Source organism: Pinus tabuliformis, chromosome 3_2 (genome assembly GCF_031772625.1).
Source record: "Pinus tabuliformis cultivar Carrire ecotype Pingquan chromosome 3_2, CPIR1, whole genome shotgun sequence".
Lineage (NCBI taxonomy): Eukaryota > Viridiplantae > Streptophyta > Pinopsida > Pinales > Pinaceae > Pinus > Pinus tabuliformis.
This window is the reverse complement of record NC_142302.1, coordinates 1,288,507,276-1,288,529,838: the sequence shown is the minus strand read 5'-3', so window position 1 is coordinate 1,288,529,838 and position 22,563 is coordinate 1,288,507,276. Positions and strand designations below refer to the sequence as shown.

At 38.7% G+C, this 22,563-nt stretch overlaps 2 pseudogenes; both read left to right on the top strand.

The window, feature by feature from the left end:
• Positions 1 to 1,622: 1,622 nt before the first annotated feature.
• On the top strand, positions 1,623 to 3,273 carry LOC149185457 (putative E3 ubiquitin-protein ligase ARI1 pseudogene; annotated as a pseudogene).
• A 460-nt stretch (positions 3,274 to 3,733) lies between these two features.
• On the top strand, positions 3,734 to 22,064 carry LOC149185456 (alpha-mannosidase At3g26720 pseudogene; annotated as a pseudogene).
• Positions 22,065 to 22,563: the final 499 nt, after the last annotated feature.

Here is a 22,563-nt window from a genome sequence, read left to right as displayed (position 1 = left end):
TGTTCATGAACAAAAGGTTGAATTTATAACTCCTTAGGTTCATTCGAGGCCCTAATGGCAAATCTTGGCATGTATGGATTGCATTAAAGGTTGAACGTCTCGGACTTGTTACAAGAGGACACCTTAGGACAGGGTTACATGGTGGTTGCATTACTTTAGAAAAAAATCAACAATAAAAACCCAAAATGAACTTTGGATAAGTGATATTCCACTAGGGGACAGGAAAATTTGTGGAGAAGTTAAATGGCCAACATGTGACTATCGTGATCTAACTGTAGGCTTCCACCCAGGTGGCTTATCCCCAATAGTTCGAATTGCCTGACGGTGATGGTGCATATGACAACACAGGCCTGCGATGGTTGTAGCTCCACTTGGTGGCTTACCACTAGTAGTTCTGGTTAACTATTGTGGCTTTCCCTTGGTGGTTCTGACACGGTTTACAACCCATTCACATATTCACTGTAAACCTCCACTGTGTTGTTACCCCTGGTGACTTCCAAAACTGTGACGGTCTTCCTTTACCTATGCAGTTGCAGTCTTTCACCTGTTCACATGGCCCGTTTCACTGCAGTCTTCTTCCCACACAGTTTAGCTGTGTTTTGGATTGCATTTTTTAATATATGGTCCGAAAGTTGGTTTTGCATTATTTAGTATAGGTTTACAAGCTTAGGTTTTTAGATCTTAGCTTAGGATTTCAACCTTGTTACATCACCTTATTAAAAAAGAACCATTACAATCGATATCGTTGTTAGAGTTAGTCCTTTGGCCTTCCTACAATGATCAAAATGGGCCTCTTACTAGGTTTGGTTTGGTTAGATGTTTTGCACATGATCTTCAGCAAAAAAAAAAAAAAAAAAAAAAAAACATGTCACAAGTGTGTCCATCAAAAGCAGCTCAGAAAGAGCTTTTCAACGGTATATCACACTTCGAAAACTATCTCCCGGATCAAAAGATATAGTCAAATGAAGATTGAAGCTCATTTGATGGGATGACTGCTTTCCCAACCAACTGTTATGTAAATTGGGCAGCAACAAAGTACTTGTCTGCAGAGATAATATCTCGCCTAGAAATGCTTTTGAAACTATACATAGAAGGGCTTGTGGTGCAAAGAAGCTGACCAAGGTTGCAAAAGGAAATGCCAAATGAAGGTGAACAATTGGTATTGGGTCTAGGTCATGTTCAAAACTCTTTTCATAGACTCTCTAGATTGGTGCCCCTTTAAGGTATCCAGAAATAGCTTGATTGGTTCAGACAAAGAAGGGAAGATGCAAATACTTCTTCAAAAGAGCATGATTCTGATTTGACTTTAAAAGAAACATCATTGCTACACGCTCTTGAAAACCATGAAGGGGCAGATGGAGTAACCTTCAGACCATCTCCCTATGTAGATAAAATCTCCTCTGATGTTATCCAGAAGAAATTAAATGAAAACAAGGAATAAAGAAAAGAAGAATATATACAATGGTACAAAGTGCCCAATTTACCTACATATGTTCCTTTTGGTCAGCTACACTTGTTGGAAAAATTATCAGTTGCACCATTATCTGCTTCAGAGTATGCTACTCGAACTTTGGCATTTACAGGTCATCACAAAGGTATCACAATTGGTTGCATAGAGAGAGGATTTGCATAAAGCGATGGAAATGTTTGGATTAAAGGAGAAACATGCTCGGACACTCTTAATTCATCATCCCTAGGATGTTGAAAGATTACTTGCTATACTTGTAGACAAAGGAAAGGATTGGTTGTTTTCACAAGCGGGTGTTAAACTTTTGGATGCAGTTGATTCACACCCTACATCCTTTCCTTCTGTTGTTACCTGTAATATTTGTATTGAAGAAAAATTGCGGGAGGAGGTGACTATGATGTATTGTGGTCACTATTACTGAAGTGATTGCTGGACATAATACTTTATTGTTAAGATAAATGAGGGACATATCAAGCATATTAGATGTATGGCCCACAAATGTAATGCCATCTGTCATGAAGACATTGTTAGAAATCTTATTGGTACAAAAGATCCTGAAGCAGTTGAGTGTTTTGAGTGTTTCCTACTTGAATCTTACATTGATGATAACAACAAAGTCAAATCATCTCCTAGTGTTCCAAATTGTGGAAATGCCATACGGGTTGATGGAGATGCATACTGTGAGATTGAATGAACTTGCAGAAAACAATTTTGCTTCAATTGTTTGGCCGTAGCACACTCTCCTTGTTCCTACTTGATGTGGGAACTCTGGGAAAAAAAGTGTAAGGACGGGTTAGAGACAGTTGATTGGATTACAGTTAATACAAAGGCCTATCCCAAGTGTCGTAAGCCAGTAGAAAAAATAATGGTTTCAATTTGGTGAGCTGCATCTATGGCCAAGCTTTCTGTTGGTTATGTGGCGGTGCTATTGGTCGAGAGCATACCTGGACAAGCATTGAAGGGTACAGTTTCGGTCGATATAAAGAAGATAGAGAGAAGGAGTCTGAGAAGGCAAAATGTGATTTGAAAAGATACATACATTATCAGTCACGTTGGAAAGCACATATGGATTCTTTGAAACTTGAATCGAAGTAGAGGGAAACATTAGAGGCAACAATTTTAGATTTAGAAAGGAAGGAATCTGGTGTCAGGGATTACAGTTGGCTAAAAAATGGATTGCAAAGACTATTTAGAGCAAGGCATGCCCCTTTCTACTCTTATCCTTTTGCATTTCACATGTTTGGAGATGACTTATTCAAGGATGAAATGACACCTAGTGAAAAGGAAATGAAACAACACCTTTTTGAAGATCAACAACAACAATTAGAGAGGAAAGTAGAAAGCCTTTAAAAGTTTATTGAGGGACCTCTTGAGTAGAGTGAAAGACGTGTTATGGATATCCGAATGCAAGTCATTAATCTTAGTGTTCTGACTGATACTTTGTGTAGAAAAATGTGTGATTGTATAGAAAATGAGTTATTAGGTTATCTTCAGTTAACAACACATGATATTGCTCCATATAACTCCAAGGGTGTTCAGAGGGCATCGGAGCTTAAAGACCTTAGGGAGCCTGATCTAATTTTTCAAGTACTAAGGATAATGTAGATGTTGATGTGGCATTTGAACCATGTAACTCAGGATCTAGTGGAAATTATGCAGAAGTTATGCTTGATACTTTATACAAAGACAAAGTTATGAAACGAGAGACCTTTCAAATTTCATGCTCAACAAGAAAGAATTCTAGGGAAGAGAACTCAGGATGCATTCCATTTGATTTAAATATGCCAGCTGGAAGTAATGGATAAAGATGGTGCTTTTGAGTCACCATATGATATGTAGGCTTAGATTCATGATGTACAATTTTGAGTGACTTGTCAGTTGTCAAGTTATCCATTATGCAGGTGCTAGATCCTATGAGAATTTAGGACATCAACTCATACCAAGCATGATTGAACAAAAAGTTAGTTTTACCATCCTGATCATAGTGCCAAGTCTAAAATTTGAAAGCTTGGTCCATTCAATATGCTTGCTTGTTGGTGCATGCCAAACCTTGGGTTATGAAGTATCCTAGGGTGAAGAAAACTTTTAATCAGACTATTAGAGAGGGAATTTTACAGATACAATGATGATGACTGATACGGTAAAAAAAAGATTCGGGACAAGGATTATGAAGTTGAGCTACAATGCAAGAAGAAATGGTGTTGCGCGTAGCACTTTGCTGTTGTGTGTAGAGCTTGTGTACCAAGAAGGGACTCGAAAACAGCTATGGTTGTGAAATGTTGTTTTGCTGCAGAGAGTAAAATGTCAGTCACATTATTTGTTACTTTTTGGAGGTTAGTTTGTGTTTGTCTAAGACTATCAGAAGAGGAGAAGCAGGGACAAGTCAAGAAACTAGTTGATATAGGCTAGCTGGAATTCGTAAATGGTGGTTGGTGTATGCATGATGAGGCAACAGCACAATTATATAGACATGATCGATCAGACAACACTTGGACACCATTTTATCAAGCAACAATTTAATAAAAACCCGTGTATTGGGTGGAAGATTGATCCTTTTGGGCATTCTGCAGTTCAATCATATTTGCTAGGTGCAAAGCTTGGGTTCAACTCTCTCTTTTCGCACAGATCAACTACCAGGACAGAGCAAACTGAATAAATCAGAAGACTTTGGAGGTTGTATGGCAGGGTTCCAAGACATTTGGTCCCTCTGCTGAGATATTTACTGATGCATTTCCTATTCACTACAATCCTCCGGATCGTTTCCGAAACGAAAATTTTGATGGGGATGTGTTGTGCTCTACAACAACCCCCCATTTCATATCATTATTATTCACAAAACTACCATATGAAATGGGTCCCTTTAGATTTTGATTGGTATCAATATTGTATTATTTAAAAAAGGTCCGAAAATCAAATGAAAACATTATAAGAAACCTTTTTGAAAAACCCATTTTGATCATATTTATGCAAATAAATCAATCTTTTATCATTGCAATAAAGCGATCGCAAGATCGCATATCGCAATGACATAAGGAACATAAGTAAATGGCACATTGGTTTCCGCCGATGCGATATCGCTATCGGCTATCGACAATGCTCTATGCACATTCTTAAAGCGCCCCCAGGCCATTCCCCCGATGCGATGCGATATCGCTATCGGCGATCGGGGTTTCAAAAGGTGTCAATATAAGAGGTTAAGCTTTCTCGATGGTCGATTGCGATAAAGCGCAGATTACAAAAAAGCCGTTAAAATGGAGGGATATTACAATCAATTCATATTAAAAGCTTGATCTGTCCAACAATGATTCACCTGCGCTCAATCGCCAAAACATCTACAGCACACTTAAACGAATCATTCGGCCGATTAATGATATAATGGGCATTTAAGGATTGGCAGGTTTTAAACAACCATTTAATGTAATTGTAAGTCCTAAAATCTTCCCATGGATTGTATCCGCGGCCATTTTAAAAGTTAATCTCTCACCACGCATTGATCAATATATCTCATATTGGAGTTTTCATTGCCAATTCTCTGTGTTACGTTTACTTTCACTTTTGTGCAGAATTCATTCAAAGAAGAAAACTCAAGCAAAATGGGGAAGAAATCTAAGAAAACCACAGCCGCTTCCGTTGCGCCAGCCACAGGACAAGCTGTCGCTGATCCCACAAACAAAAAGAAAGGATTGATTTCGGATACTACATGTTCTGGTCTCGGCAAAACTACTTGGCAAAGTACCTACAACTTGATTGAAGCCGAAGAACCTGAAGTGACAACAGTACAAGCTACTGCAGATTCAACTCGGAAATCTGATGGCACTCTAAAGGACTTAGCTGACTCCTTCCTTCATCGGATAGCAGCTAGGGAACAAATTCTTCCATATACAGATGTAGTGCGGTGGGCAATTGAGGAAATCCCAATCATGGATAGAACCTTCAGCACCAGAGACGGGAGAATTTTCGGGTCATTCAAGGCTGATGATCTAAGGCAAATGTATCATTTTCCTAAGCCAGAGAAGACATACAATAAGGCGTTCCTGGAAAAATTCCAAAACGAGAACGAAGTTGAATCCGAACCCATCCGGGATTGGAGACAAAATCCGGCAAAGCACAAACATGAATCTTCCGGTAAGTACTCGGTTGATTCCTTGGCTTCTCCTTATTGCTACGCTGAAATAATGATGTGTAGATTATGGGGACTGCACGACTCTTCTAATTTCACTATAGAAATGGTTCCCTTAATGGAAGCGACATGCAACAGTATAATAATGGATTGGGCCACTATCCTCTCAGATAAACTAGCCACAGTTGTTCTTGAGTTTAGGAATAAGACCCGCATCTCTGAAAGGATAATTCCCCCATTCTATTACAGTGCCTATATTTTAGATACCTTGTGTTTTAATTCTGAATTTCCCGTGCTCGGCTGGAGGTGGACGCCACAAGACCCCATGCCTGTTCACATATACCATCAGAAATTATGGAAATCCTCTTATAAGCACCATTTGTACCAAGTCTGCAATGGCTTTATGTTGCCTATTTATTATTCTATTTTTGATAAACCTGTTCCCAAGATTTCCTACCAAGCTGGGATTGACTTAACAACAGTAGGGAGATGGTTCAGGGAGGAGAAGTTCACTTATATAAGAGTTTTCGGTAGCCAAGCCGAACCTCATGTCCTCCCTTTATACATACCTGATAAACTGCTGGCAAGGGAAATCGCTTACCAGATCATTGCTGAGAGTGTTACACAGACTCTCAAGAAAAATAAGAAGCAGGGCTGGCCCTCTTTTCCTTTGAGATGCAGTGTCTATACCTTGCATGATCTCAAACATGCAGAAAAAGAAGCTACAAAGATTAAATCATTAACTTTAGCCACTCTCCCTAATAGGCAATTTGATCCAAGAAAAGTTGCCTATAATGCACTAGAACAGGCCAAATTGTCAAAATTTGATCATAAAGAAGATATGTTTGATGACCTGTTCTCCTCCGCTGAGTCAATAATGCAGGTTAAGGCATTTGCCAGAATGAAATATCAAGATGAAGGGTTGGTTGAATTTAACAGACTTAGAGAACAGAGGTTGCAAACTCTGCCTCTAGATCTATTAGCAACAACCCCAACAACATCGTCAAGCGAGCCTGAACGACAACAGTCAAAGGAACCTCCAGTTACAACAACAGAACAGGAGAAGCCACAGGAGAAAAATCAGAAGAAAGAGCATGAAAAAGTGCGGGAGGAGACCCAGATGAAAGAGCAGAAACAGACCACCACTGAAGTAAACATGGATACTCATATTGACCCAAAATTGCTCCAGGAATGGCGGCAATTTGATTCCATTATCAGTGGTCTGGAATGTTCAAAGGACACTGAAACTTCAAAGGCAACAGACACACAGGAAATCACTTCACCACAGGTTCTAAGTGGAACCAGCGGCCCACCCATTTCAAAAGAGGTAGAGATAATACCAAAGGACCCCTCCGACCAAATCATTTTGCAGGTAGAAGAGATTCCTCCCTTGGATGTCTTCTACAGCCCAAGACATAAAGCTGTAGTAAAACGACAGAGGAAGAGAAGAAGGCCCGATCAACCTTCCCTTTTCCCAGAACAGACGGTCACGGGCAATGTGGTTTGGAAGGAGGAATTTGACCCCTCCGATGACCTGACAAAACTGTCACAATATGCTGGAGCCTATTCGGCAGCAACAATAGATAAGGCATCGGAGGTGAGTCTTTTACTGAAAACAAAGGATCAGGAAATTTTCTTGTTACAGGCACAGCTGACTGAAGCAAAGCAGAAAGCAGAGCAGGCAGAGCAGCAATTGTTGACACAACAACAATTAAACAGTCAACTAACTCAACAATTGCAGGCAAAAAAATAAAGGATTGATCACAGCGCAATCCAAAAGCAGAAAGAATTGTCAGAGGCCTTGGCGCAATTGAAGGCAGCGAATGAGAAAATGCTGAAATCAAAAGATGAGCAAATCGCTCAACTATCAGCACAGATTGAAAAGACAAAGGGCGTTCCACAAGTAGCTGAATTCAGAGCAGAAGCACTACAGATAAATACTGCATTGATAGCCCAAATTAAGCTTCTATGTCAACAAATCGCCCAGGCAGAGCCACTATGTGAATTAACGGCATCCATAAGTAATAAAGTAGACAAGGCTAGGACTGAATTGGATCAAGCTGAAGAAACGATAGCTGCATTTCTCGACTGGCAAGATACTGATCAAGGACAAGCGGTGAATTTACCAAGGATCTTAGAGTCACATAAAGATATACTCTTTACAGAATGGCAGTCCCAGCTAATGAAAGCAGAGAGGGCAGTTTCAAGATGCAAATCAACTTCAAGCAATTTAGTTGAATTAGTCAATAACACTCTCTACTTATCAAACATGATTTCCCAATGCACACCAGGAAAATTGACAACAATGAAAACATTGGAGCACTCATGTTATCCAGATTTAGAGGAAAAGGGAAGATTAATTGCTAGGATTAACAGTTTAACCTGGGACACCTATTGGTTCTTCTTGGTAAAACGACATACACAGAGAGCCACCCTCAAGTGCCTTATGGATGCAATCGGGTATATTATCCCCGATATTCAGGATGCCACCTATGTCGCCCAGCTCAGCTCTCGCCTCAACAGACCACCCGAAGTGGAGCCGATGCTTGCAATAAGTCAGCTCAGATTTAAAGGCAAACAGCCTACTTGATGATTCATGCCGCCGACTGCCAGATTGCTGAAGAAAATAGGATCAAAATCAATTGATACCAATTAAGTAAGATTTCAGTTTTATAGATAGTTAAATTAATTAAGTATTTATAGACCCTTTCATTGTTTTGGAAAGGGTCGTAAAGTTTTGTACTTGACTTAAAGACTGAAGTTGCACTATTGTGCTTCAGCCATATTCTTTTATGAAACTGGACCAGTTATTCTAAATTTGACAAGGAAGCTTTTATGCAATTGTGCACTATTGTCTTTGTTTGAAAGTGTTTCTGCGTTGAAGGAAGAATCTCAAGTAGCGATTGATATTGGGAGTGTCTAGCAGCTCATATGGTACTTTTATCTATGTCTGAATTCATTCTTTTCGTATGAATTGTTATTTGATTATCTTTGCTATTATCGAATATATGTATGTGCGTTAATAGCAGTTCTGTATTCCTTCCACTATTGGATGTTTATGGTGTGCTTTTCTTTTAATCATATATGTGTCGATGATATAAATGACAAGTGTAATAATATTGCTTTAATCACTTTTGCTTAACTATTTAAGCAAAGTAATCCTTGAATGCATTAATGTCTATGTCTGTTAGATGGAGTCATCTATATGCCTGTCCATAGACACAGATCATCAAGCGCTACACTTCAAAGTACAATAGTTCCCGGGATAAGTAATAACTCTTTTATTTTTGATGATAGATTTAGCTATTCGCCTATCATTAGATTAGTCAATCAATTATCCATTCATCCCGTTTATTCATTGCTGGGAAACTGTTCCCATTATCCATAGTCAGAGCCACCATTCCAAACAGAAAAGGAGCTGTACTAAGGTCCAGACCGGGTGGTTATCCCCCAATGTTGTTGCAGCGATTTTCGAGGCATCAACATTTTTGGCGCTAGAAGGAGGGCCATCAACTGTGAATGGCAAGCAAACCCAAATCTGTAGGCCATTCTAAGAGTAATTCTCCCTCCGTATCCCCTCGGACTTCCCAATTGCATGCTGGTTCTCCAGTATCCAAACAAGAAGAAGAGGAATCAACTACCACTGCTCAAACCCATCATACTCCAGAACAATTAAGTCTTGAATCCCCTGAAGTCCAGTCTCTTATCCACAAACTTCAGAGCTTCTCGATTTCACCACAGAAATCTGAGGTATCACAAAGCAGTGCGACTTCGTAGTTCAATTTACCTCACCCTCTCACCAGATTTCAGAGCGAAAAGCTCGGTATTGAACCCACTGAGTTCCCTTTACCCAAAAGGAAAAAGGCGAAGAAATATACTGAAGGATCTGACAGTGAAGAGCTTTCATCCACATCCTCCATTTCATCTTCCCCTCTGCAAAGTCAACCATCCACTCCCCCATTACATATTGTTGTTCATCAGGGATTAGGAGCTTTAACATCCCAACCTGCTCACTCCTCAACATTATTCCCTTCTCAGACATTTGGAATTCCAACAGTAGTATCAACCACTACTGCTATTACAATGGCAGATCCATGGACCAGGCCTGGTGCAGTCAACATGCCTGCACCATTGCATGCATTACCAGATGCTCCTGAAAAATGGCTACCCAAGTTTAACCCAGATGATGGGACCCAGGCTGAGGAACATATTAATAATTTCATGTTGGCAGTCAACTTGAAAGGAGTAACAGAACAAGATGTTGTTGTTAGACTTTTCCCTTATACCTTGCAAGGATCAGCAGGATCCTGGTATTTTTCTTTACCCTCTGGTTCCATTACCAGTTGGAACACTTGCCAAGAGCAGTTTCTTACCAAATATGGAGATGATAGGTCCTTGGCTACGCTAATAAACGGCATAGGAAACCAATTAAGGAATTTAATGCTCGATTCAATAAACTCCTGAATAAAATCCCAATGGCCTCGAAACCAAGTGAACAAATTCGAAGCGAATGGTATATAATTGCCCTACCTGCCAATATAGCCATTTTTGTAGATAGGGCTGGGAAACCTACCTTAACCGAAAATATGAAAGAAGCACTTGCTGTGGAGAAACGTATCAATGCTCTAGAAAAGAAAGCTGCTCTGGAAGACAAAAAAGCCAAAAAAGTCTCTTTCAAAGATGACTCAAGGAAGAAAACCCCAAAATACCCATATGACATGGAGGGTTTGCAAAAAGTCCTAAAAAATTTGTCAAATGAAATGGTTGAAATAAAAAAACAGGTAGCCGAAACCTCAACCAAAAGACCCTTTAGGACTTATAAGAAAACCGAATCAAAGCCACCGAATGTCATATCTAATGTAGATTCAGAGCAAGAAGAAGAGGAAGATGAAACAATCTCACCAACTGATGCTGAAGAAGAAGTAGTTGAATGTCATGGAATGTGGGATTTTATACTCCCCAACTCCGATACTGATAATGAATAAGAGGCATTCCTGGTCACTACTAGGAGTAAAAGTACTTCCGAACCTGTTCAGGCAACGTCAAAGAAAAGGAGTGCAGGTGCTGCTACAACCAAGGAAAAAATACCTGCAAAGAAATCACCTGCAGCAGTCCCCCAAGACCAACCTTCAACTTCTAATACTCCTTCAACATCTAAAACGTTAGTGGTATCCGATTCAATGGAGTACAATATTGTTGATGACATGAAGAAAACTAAAGCAAACATTACTATGTTTGAACTTAGTAAATTAAAACATCAGCAGAAATTGCTTCTCAAAGAATTGAATGTTGTTCCTTCTTCACCTCTTCCCAGTGCTAAAGCTACTAATGATTCAGGGCAACCTCCTCCCGGTATGGTTGAAGCTACCGATGAGGTTCTGATTAGAGATAGATAAAACTCTCATACTCCACCTTTCCTTCTAACCTATGAGATCTACAACAGAAACCTGCACAACTGTTTGATTGACTCTGGGGCATCTTCTAACATAATGCTAGCTTCAGTTTGTTCCAAACTGAACATTGAACCCCAGAAGTCTGCTATTCATATTGTACAGTTGGACAGGACCAAGGTACAGGTTGTGGGAGAGATTAATTCTGTAACTATCAGGTTATCTGCGGATCCCAGAGTAGTACAAAGGATTGATATCCTAATAGCCGATATACCTGAATTTTACGGTTTAATATTGAGTAGGGACTGGTCTGAAAAACTACATGGATATATTTCTACTGATTGGTCACATATGTGGCTTCCCTATAAGGGTAAGCCAAATCAAATAAGGATTGATCGAGAAAAACATATGATCCATACAGTTACTGAATTTGAACAAGAAAACCAACCGGTAGCATTTAATAACAACATTTTGGGGAATTATTCATCTGAGTCATTCTTTGGCAACATTACTGCCCAGCCATCCCCTTTCTCAGTGAACCATTTTACATCTTAGATTGAGAATTTTTCACAGACAGATAGGTCTAGATGTTTCAATGATACTGAGAAAACTGTAAATAAAATTGTTAATACTTCTTTATTTTGGTCGTTATATTTCGATGGGTCCAAGTCTAGTGAGGGCTCAGGAGCAGGATGTATTTTGGTTAATCCACAAGGAGAAAAAACAATGCTGTCCTGTAGGCTAGAATTTGAATGCACTAACAATACAGCCGAGTATGAAGCCTTAGTCCAAGGACTGTATAAAGCAATCGGCCTTAAAGTGCAATATTTAAAAGTATTCGGCGATTCTGAAATTATTATCAAACAGGTAAGAAATACAATTCATTGTCTTTCAAATCATCTTAAACATTATCAGTCGCTAGTACAAGAACTCACCTCACACTTTTCGGCATTCAATATTTCCTCCATCCCTAGGTCTCAAAACTCGGCAGCCGACCTGCTAGCCAATGTAGCTTCCAAGCTCCTACCTTCTGAAGACTACAACCCAGATAGATTTTCAATAGAATTGCTTTTTAGGCCATCAATTCCTGACAATGTCACTAATTGGAGAGTATTTAACCATGATGAGGATATTTTACAATTCTTAACTTCTGAAAAGTCCTATGATAATCAAATTATTGAGGAAAATGAGCATGACTTTCAAATGAGAGAAACACCTCAAGAAAATTCAATCCCTAAACCTGTAGTAAAGCTGGAGGATCTTTATGATATTAGAGATAGGTTTAAACCTGTGACTAATAAAAAGCTCCAAAGTTCTACCCTAAGGTTTGAGTTGATAAATCTTGGCACTGAGCAAACTCCTCAAAACATTAACTTAGGATTAGGACTTTCCTTGGAAGAGAAAGAGGCATTCATTAAACTGTTAAGGAAAAATAAACAGGTTTTTTCTTGGAAATATGATGATTTGAAGACATATGATACATCCATTATCCAGCATACCATTCCAGTGCTTCCCGATCAGAAACCAATTCAGCAGAAGTTAAGAAAAATACATCCAAGCTTAGAGAGTCAAATAAAAACTGAACTTAACAAACTCTTGAAAGCCAAGATTATTTTTCCAGTCCGACACTCAAACTGGGTCTCCAATATGGTGCCAGTCAGAAAGAAAAATGGCGACATTCGGATTTGTATTGATTTCAGAAATTTGAACAAAGCAAGCTTAAAAGACAATTTCCCATTGCCTACGATGGAGCAAATACTCCAATCAGTAGCAGGCTCTGAATTAATGTCCTTTCTAGACGGTTTCTCAGGATATAACCAAGTTTTGGTCCATCTTGATGACCAGCTTAAAACCACATTCAGAACAAAATGGGGAACATATGCATATCAGAAAATGCCTTTCGGACTTATTAATGCAGGAGCGACATTCTAAAGAGCGATGGATATAGCTTTTAAAGGGTTGGTTAATAGAACAGTAGTCGTCTATCTAGATGATATTACTGTATTCTCTAAAGAGAGGTCCAATCATTTGCATGACCTAAATCAAATCTTTCAACGCTGCAAAAGATATGGTATTTCTCTTAACCCTAAAAAATCTTTCTTTGCTCTTGACCAAGGAAAGCTCTTAGGCTTTATTGTGTCTAAAAATGGCATTTATATTGATCCTGATCGGATCAAAGAAATCTCTGAAATCCCTTTCCCACATAATAAGAAATCCATGCAGTCATTTTTAGGCCAAATCAATTTTGTTAAAAGATTTGTTCCAGATTTTTCTCAAATTATTTTGCCACTTCAAACTATGATCAAGAAAAATTCAGTCTTTAAGTGGGGATCAGCAGAAAAAGAAGCGTTTGATTTAATCAAGCAATCAATAATCAATGCCCCAGCCTTAAATACTCCCAATTTTTCTAATCATTTTACATTATACACTATCGCATCCACCTCGTCTTATGCAGCAGTACTCACGCAGCTCAACGATCACAATTTGGAAGCACCCATTTCATTTTTTAGTTCAAATCTTCAGGGTGCTGAATTGAATTACTCCGAAGTAGAAAAACAAGCCTTTGCTGTATTTAAAGCGGTCAAACATTATAGACCCTTCCTTTTGAAAACCCACACAAAAGTTATAGTTCCTTTCCCTGCAGTTAGGCAACTATTAATCCAAAGAGAACTGGGTGAAAAAAGGGCAAACTGGGTCATAGCACTTCAAGAATATGACTTAGAAATTAAGCCAGCAAAGATTGTTAGGGGCCAAGGTTTTTGCAGGTTATTGGTAGGAGCATCCAACATTCCAGAATCAAGTGGTACAGATCAAACTGAAGAAGTTAACCAGATAAGTGTTACTGATTCTAAGTCTCAATATGTAGATTTAATCTTTTATTTGAAAAATGGTTATGCACCTCCTAACCTGTCTTACAAAAACAAAAGGGCCATTAGGTTAAAAGAGAAAAATTTTACGATTATTGATGATGTGCTTTTTAGGAAGAATTATGATTCAATCTTATTAAGATGCCTTGAGAAACCTGAAGCACAAAAGGTTTTGCAGGAGTTACATGATGGACCAGCAGGAGGACATTTTGGAGCTGACACAACAGCTCACAAAATTATTCATGCTGGATACTATTGGCCCACTCTGTTTAGAGATGCCCACGAGTATGTAAGGAAATGCCGCAATTGTCAAACTTCTAGTGGAAGACAACGAAAACCAGCTTTCCCACTGCAACCAGTCAACATTGAACAACCATTTGAGCAATGGGGATTGGACATCATTGGGGAAATTACTCCACCTTCTTCCAAACAGCATAAGTATATCCTTACTGCTACCGATTATTTTACTAAGTGGGTTGAGGCAATTCCTTTGAAGACAACAAATTCTGAAGCAATCATTGAATTCATAGATCAATTCATCATTACCAGGTTTGGTGTCCCAAATGCTCTTGTTTTTGATAATGCATCTTATTTCTCAGGCAATGCTATGTTTGATTTCGCTATTAAAAGAGGATTTAAATTAAAATATTCTGCTAATTACTATCCCCAGGGTAATGGTTTAGCAGAGTCTACCAATAAAAATCTGATCAAAATCATTAAGCGAACTATCGAACATAATCATAAAAACTGGCACAAATCCTTAATATTTTCATTATGGGCTGATAGGATAACACAGAAAGCTTCTATAGGATCTTCTCCGTTCAACCTTGTGTATGGAAAAGAAGCAGTACTACCCAAAAATCTTGTTCTTCCTTCTTTAGCCCTAGTTCAGTTCATTGAGGAAATTCCTTCTTCTTCTATTCAGCTTAGACATGATCAAATTCTAAAATTAGAAGAGGAAAGAGAAAAAGCCAGGGTTATTCATGCCAAACATCAGCAAATCATCAAGGCAGCTTTTGATTCAGTCTCATCCGGTTCAAAACAATTTCAAGTCGGTGATTTAGTTCTGAAATGGGACAAAGCCCATGAGGACAAGGGAAAACACACCAAGTTCCAGAAGATGTGGCTTGGACCATTTCAGATCTGTGAGAAGATAGGCCATTCGACCTTCATATTGCAAGATTTATCAGGTTTGAGAGATTCTCTCCCTGTTAATGGCCTTATCTTGAAGAAATTATTTAATTGAGGAGGTAACCCCTTCTCCTTTTTAGTTTAATAGAGTTTTGTAGTTTGTAGGATCTTTAGAAAATAAAGTTGTAAGGTATCTTCCATTGACCTTTGCTGTGTTTGAAAACTTGATCCACAGAAGTAGTATAATATTTGCTTTTAAAATAATAGAAGTCTTAACCAAAAGGGATAATTTCTAGGAAACTAGGTATCATTGTATTCTGAAACCACACTTCAAGTTTTGTGAACTCCTCTCAAAGTTTAGAAGTATTGTAAATAATTTTCTGTTCTCAAATAGGTCACAAAAGGTTATCAATATCAAGATAGAAGCTAATCCAACTTCAACATCTTCAACTCTTACCCTGTCATCCATCTACTCTTAAGGAGAAAATTGTCCATCCCATTCACCAAAGTTTATGATTACTCAGAGTGTAATTCCAAAAATTTGATATAAAAGATAAGAGGTCTTATTACAAGCCTGCTTACCATGATCATAGGGAAATAGTTTAACCGACATTACCAATACTGCATACCATAATAGGGTAATGGCTTAAGAATTACAAGACAAGAGGTCTCATCACGAGCCAGCTTGTTCGGTTAGATTACTACCAGTGAATGACATTGTCAATAGCTGGCTACCAAACCAGGACAATGGCTTTTTATCTTATCAATAACAGAAAAAGGAAATGAAACACAAAATATGAAAACATGTTTTGAATTCATTATGTTAATCACACTCTTAATTGGATGGGACAATGGACAATAACATGGTTAAAAGGTATCCCTGTCAAAACTACGAACGTTTGCTGGCAGTAGAGGCTCTACCTATGACAGACGAGTTCACTATAAAAGCTGATTTGGAAAGGTTTTCTGTCTTATCATTATAAACTAATAGAGGCCTATTTAAAACTTAGAATGTATCTATTTTCTTAAAAAGAGAGGAAATTAGCAAAAATAGTTTCATTTTACTCGGAATGCATATATACCTAGTTATATTAGAATTTTCCCCTTTGATTAGTACTCTATTTTGAAAAAGTTTAAGTATTTCTATACTTTTCAGAGATAACTGTTTCTTCCAGCGAATCGCCAATTGTTGTGCTCTACAACAACCCCCCATTTCATATCATTATTATTCACAAAACTACCATATGAAATGGGTCCCTTTAGATTTTGATTGGTATCAATATTGTATTATTTAAAAAAGGTCTGAAAATCAAATGAAAACATTATAAGAAACCTTTTTGAAAAACCCATTTTGATCATATTTATGCAAATAAATCAATCTTTTATCATTGCGATAAAGCGATCGCAAGATCGCATATCGCAATGACATAAGGAACATAAGTAAATGGCACATTGGTTTCCGCCGATGCGATATCGCTATCGGCTATCGGCAATGCTCTATGCACATTCTTAAAGCGCCCCCAGGCCATTCCCCCGATGCGATGCGATATCGCTACCGGCAATCGACGATATATTATCCATGTCTCATATAATGTCAATACTCCTGATGCGATGCGATATCACTATCGGCGATCGGGGTTTCAAAAGGTGTCAATATAAGAGGTTAAGCTTTCCCGATGGCCGATTGCGATAAAGCGTAGATTTCAAAAAAGCCGTTAAAATGGAGGGATATTACGATCAATTCATATTAAAAGCTTGATCTGTCCAACAATGATTCACCTGCGCTCAACTGCCAAAACATCTACAACACGCTTAAACGAATCATTCGGCCGATTAATGATATAATGGGCATTTAAGGATTGGCAGGTTTTAAATGGCCATTTAATGTAATTGTAAGTCCTAAAATCTTCCCATGGATTGTATCCGCGGCCATTTTAAAAGTTAATCTCTCACCACGCATTGATCAATATATCTCATATTGGAGTTTTCATTGCCAATTCTTTGTGTTACGTTTACTTTCACTTTTGTGCAGAATTCATTCAAAGAAGAAAACTCAAGAAAAATGGGGAAGAAATCTAAGAAAACCACAGCCGCTTCCGTTGCGCCAGCCACAGGACAAGCTGTCGCTGATCCCACAAACAAAAATAAAGGATTGATTTCGGATACTACATGTTCTGGTCTCGACAAAACTACTTGGCAAAGTACCTACAGCTTGATTGAAGCCGAAGAACCTGAAGTGACAACAATACAAGCTACTGCAGATTCAACTCAGAAATCTGATGGCACTCTAAAGGACTCAGCTGACTCCTTCCTTCATCGGATAGCAGCTAGGGAACAAATTCTTCCATATACAGATGTAGTGCGGTGGGCAATTAAGGAAATCCCAATCGTGGATAGAACCTTCAGCACCAGAGACGGGAGAATTTTCGGGTCATTCAAGGCTGATGATCTAAGGCAAATGTATCATTTGCCTGAGCCAGAGAAGACATACAATAAGGCGTTCCTAGAAAAATTCCGAAACGAGAACGAAGTTGAATCCGAACCCATCCGGGATTGGAGACAAAATCCGGCAAAGCACAAACATGAATCTTCCGGTAAGTACTCGGTTGATTCCTTGGCTTCTCCTTATTGCTACGCTGGAATAATGATGTGTAGATTGTGGGGACTGCACGACTCTTCTAATTTCACTATAGAAATGGTTCCCTTAACGGAATCGGCATGCAACAGTATAATAATGGATTGGGCCACTATCCTCTCAGATAAACTAGCCACGGCTGTTCTTGAGTTTAGGAATAAGACCCGCATCTCTGAAAGGATAATTCCCCCATTCTATTACAGTGCCTATATTTTAGATACCTTGTGTTTTAATTCTAAATTTCCCATGCTCGGCTGGAGGTGGACGCCACAAGACCCCATGCCTGTTCACATATACCATCAGAAATTATGGAAATCCTCTTATAAGCACCATTTGTACCAAGTCTGCAATGGCTTTATGTTGCCTATTTGTTATTCTATTTTTGATAAACCTGTTCCCAAGATTTCCTACCAAGCTGGGATTGACTTAACAGCAGTAGCGAGATGGTTCGGGGAGGAGAAGTTCACTTATATAAGAGTTTTTGGTAGCCAAGCCGAACCTCATGTCCTCCCTTTATACATACCTGATAAACTGCTGGCAAGGGAAATCGCTTACCAGATCATTGCTGAGAGTGTTACACAGACTCTCAAGAAAAATAAGAAGCAGGGCTGGCCCTCTTTTCCTTTGAGATGTGGTGTCTATACCTTGCATGATCTCAAACATGCAGATAAAGAAGCTACAAAGATTAAATCATTAACTTTAGCCACTCTCCCTAATAGGCAATTTGATCCAAGCAAAGTTGCCTATAATGCACTAGAACATGCCAAATTGTCAAAATTTGATCATAAAGAAGATATGTTTGATGACCTGTTCTCCTCCGCTGAGTCAATAATGCAGGTTAAGGCATTTGCCAGAATGAAATATCAAGATGAAAGGTTGGTTGAATTTAACAGACTTAGAGAACAGAGGTTGCAAACTCTGCCTCTAGATCTATTAGCAACAACCCCAACAACATAGTCAAGCGAGCCTGAACGGCAACAGTCAAAGGAACCTCCAGTTACAACAATAGAACCAGAGAAGCCACAGGAAAAAAATCAGAAGAAAGAGCATGAAAATCAGCAGAAGAAAGAGCATGAAAAAGTGCGGGAGGAGACCCAGATGAAAGAGCAGAAACAGACCACCACTGAAGTAAACATGGATACTCATATTGACACAAAATTGCTCCAGGAATGGTGGCAATTTGATTCCATTATCAGTGGTCTGGAATGTTCAAAGGACACTAAAACTTCAAAGGCAACAGACACACAGGAAATCACTTCACCACAAGTTCTAAGTGGAACTAGCGGCCCACCCATTTCAAAAGAGGTAGAGATAATACCAAAGGACCCCTCCGACCAAATCATTTTGCAGGTAGAAGGGATTCCTCCCTTGGATGTCTTCTACAGCCCAAGACATAAAGCTGTAGTAAAACGACAAAGGAAGAGAAGAAGGCCCGATCAACCTTCCCTTTTCCCAGAACAGACGGTCACGGGCAATGTGGTTTGGAAGGAGGAATTTGACCCCTCCGATGACCTGACAAAACTGTCACAATATGCTGGAGCCTATTCGGCAGCAACAATAGATAAGGCATCGGAGGTGAGTCTTTTACTGAAAACAAAGGATCAGGAAATTTTCTTGTTACAGGCATAGCTGACTGAAGCAAAGCAGAAAGCGGAGCAGGCAGAGCAGCAATTGTTGACGCAACAGCAATTAAACAGTCAACTAACTCAACAATTGCAGGCAGAAAAACAAAGGATTGACCACAACGCAATCCAAAAGCAGAAAGAATTGTCAGAGGCCTTGGCGCAATTGAAGGTAGTGAATGAGAAAATGCTGAAATCAAAAGATGAGCAAATTGCTCAACTATCAGCACAGATTGAAAAGACAAAGGGCGTTCCACAAGTAGCTGAATTCAGAGCAGAAGCACTACAAATAAATACTGCATTGATAGCCCAAATTAAGCTTCTATGTCAACAAATCGCCCAGGCAGAGCCACTATGTGAATTAATGGCATCCATAAGTAATAAAGTAGACAAGGCTAGGATTGAATTGGATCAAGCTGAAGAAACGATAGCTGCATTTCTCGACTGGCAAGATACTGATCAAGGACAAGTGGCGAATTTACCAAGGATCTTAGAGTCACATAAAGATATACTCTTTACAGAATGGCAGTCCCAGCTAATGAAAGCAGAGAGGGCAGTTTCAAGATGCAAACCAACTTCAAGCAATTTAGTTGAATTAGTCAATAACACTCTCTACTTATCAAACATGATTTCCCAATGCACACCAGGAAAATTGACAACAATGAAAACATTGGAGCAATCATGTTATCCAGATTTAGAGGAAAAGGGAAGATTAATTGCTGGGATTACCAATTTAACCTGGGACACCTATTGGTTCTTCTTGGTAAAACCACATACACAGAGAGCCGCCCTCAAGTGCCTTACGGATGCAATCGGGTATATTATTCCCGATATTCAGGATGCCACCTATGCCACCTAGCTCAGCTCTCGCCTCAACAGACCACCCGAAGTGGAGCCGATGCTTGCGATAAGTCAGCTCAGATTTAAAGGCAAACAGCCTACTTGATGATTCATGCCGCCGACTGCCAGATTGCTGAAGAAAATAGGATCAAAATCAATTGATACCAATTAAGTAGGATTTCAGTTTTATAGATAGTTAGATTAATTAAGTATTTATAGACCCTTTCATTGTTTTGGAAAGGGTCGTAAAGTTTTGTACTTGACTTAAAGACTGAAGTTGCACTATTGTGCTTCAGCCATATTCTTTTATGAAACTGGACCAGTTATTCTAAATTTGACAAGGAAGCTTTTATGCAATTGTGCACTATTGTCTTTGTTTGAAAGTGTTTCTGCGTTGAAGGAAGAATCTCAAGTAGCAATTGATATTGGGAGTGTCTAGCAGCTCATATGGTACTTTTATCTATGTCTGAATTCATTCTTTTCGTATGAATTGTTATTTGATTATCTTCGCTATTATCGAATATATGTATGTGCGTTAACAACAATTCTGTATTCCTTCCACTATTGGATGTTTATGGCGTGCTTTTCTTTTAATCATATATGTGTCGATGATATAAATGACAAGTGTAGTAATATTGCTTTAATCGCTTTTGCTTAACTATTTAAGCAAAGTAATCCTTGAATGCATTAATGTCTATGTCTGTTAGATGGAGTCATCTATATGCCTGTCCATAGACACAGATCATCAAGTGCTACACTTCAAAGTACAATAGTTCCCGGGATAAGTAATAACTCTTTTATTTTTGCTGATAGATTTAGCTATTCGCCTATCATTAGATTAGTCAATCAATTATCCATTCATCTCGTTTATTCATTGCTGGGAAACTGGTCCCATTATCCCCAGTCGGAGCCACCATTCCAAACGGAAAAGGAGCTGTACTAAGGTCCGGACTGGGTGGTTATCCCCCAATGTTGTTGCAACGATTTTCGAGGCATCAACAGGATGATAATTCTACTCCAATTCAGGGTGATGCTCTGCTTTTTGACAACAATGTTAAACAACGTGTTGATTATTTTGTCGAAGCAACAATAACTCAGGCTAATGTTAGCCGTACAAATCATATTATGTGGACAATGGGAAATGACTTTGAATATCTATATGCGGATTCTTGGTTCAACCAAATGGACAAGTTAATCCACTATGTGAATAAGGTATGCAGATGGTGAACATTCTTATTGGATAGGATATTTCACAAGTAGGCTAGCTCTGAAGGGATATGTTTGCTTCCTAAGTGGTTACTATGTTGCTGCATGACAATTTGAGCTCCTAGTTGGGAGAAGAGATTCTGGCCCGAACAACAGACCTTCTAGGTGATGCTTTGGCTACTATACAACATCATGATGTTGTTACTGGGACTGAGAAGAGCCATACAGCTAGTGACTATGCTTAATGCCTTGCAATTGGAGATTCTCACGTAGAAGGGGTAGTGAATTCAGCTCTTTCCTGCTTGACGAGTTCAAAATCTTATGGATGCTAGAATGAATCGAAAAAGTTTGAACAGTGTGGTAACCTAAACATCATTTTTTTCCCACCAACAGAAGCATACCTTCCACTTGGGAAGAGTGTGGTTGTAGTTGCATACAATCCTCTTGGTTGGAAGCGCAAAGAGGCTATAAGAGTGCCAGCAAACAGTGAATCACTAGTTGTCAAAGATTCTGATGGAAAGATAATAGAGTCACAACTTCTACCTCTAGGAAATTCTATAGATATCAAATCACAGGAAGGGGCTAATGGTTTCAAAATTCATGAGATTGGAAAACATGTACTTTCCCCTTTAGAGGATTTTCCTCCACCTGTCAAAAATAACGAGGCAAAAATTAAGGTCATAGGAGTTGGTGCGGGCGTTTCTAATGCTATCAATAGGATGATCGAGAGTGAAATGAAAGGTGTGAAGTTTTGGAGATATTTTATGAATAAAACCATCGAATAATTAAGTCCCAAATTCGAGGAAATGGAGTAAAAGAGGAAAATTAGTGGTGAAAACTGAAGTGTCAGACTTGCTAGGCACAAATCCAGCAGTGGTTGAGGAAAATATGAGATTTTAGGGCTTAATATTAGTAGTCAAAGGGTGACATTGTAGTAAAATGACAGATTTTGTGGAATATGGTTCCACACTTAAAGGAGAAAATACAGTGATGTTAATCCACTTGGCAAACCTTCACTTAAGTTGGGTTTTAAAAAACCATTTCTCATGGTTCTCGAGATAGTCTGGAGATTTAGTTGCAAATTAATTTATAATATTGTTTTATGATAGGATTTTATTATTAAGTTTATTTTATTTTTTATTTTTTATTATTTCCTATTTCCTATGTTGAGGAAATCAAAATAGATTTGTAATTTAGTATATATAGGATTATTTTTAAAAGATAGAGGTTTGATTTTTGCAACAGGAAGAGGCATTTGGACTGTGTAAAGTTTTATTGAATATC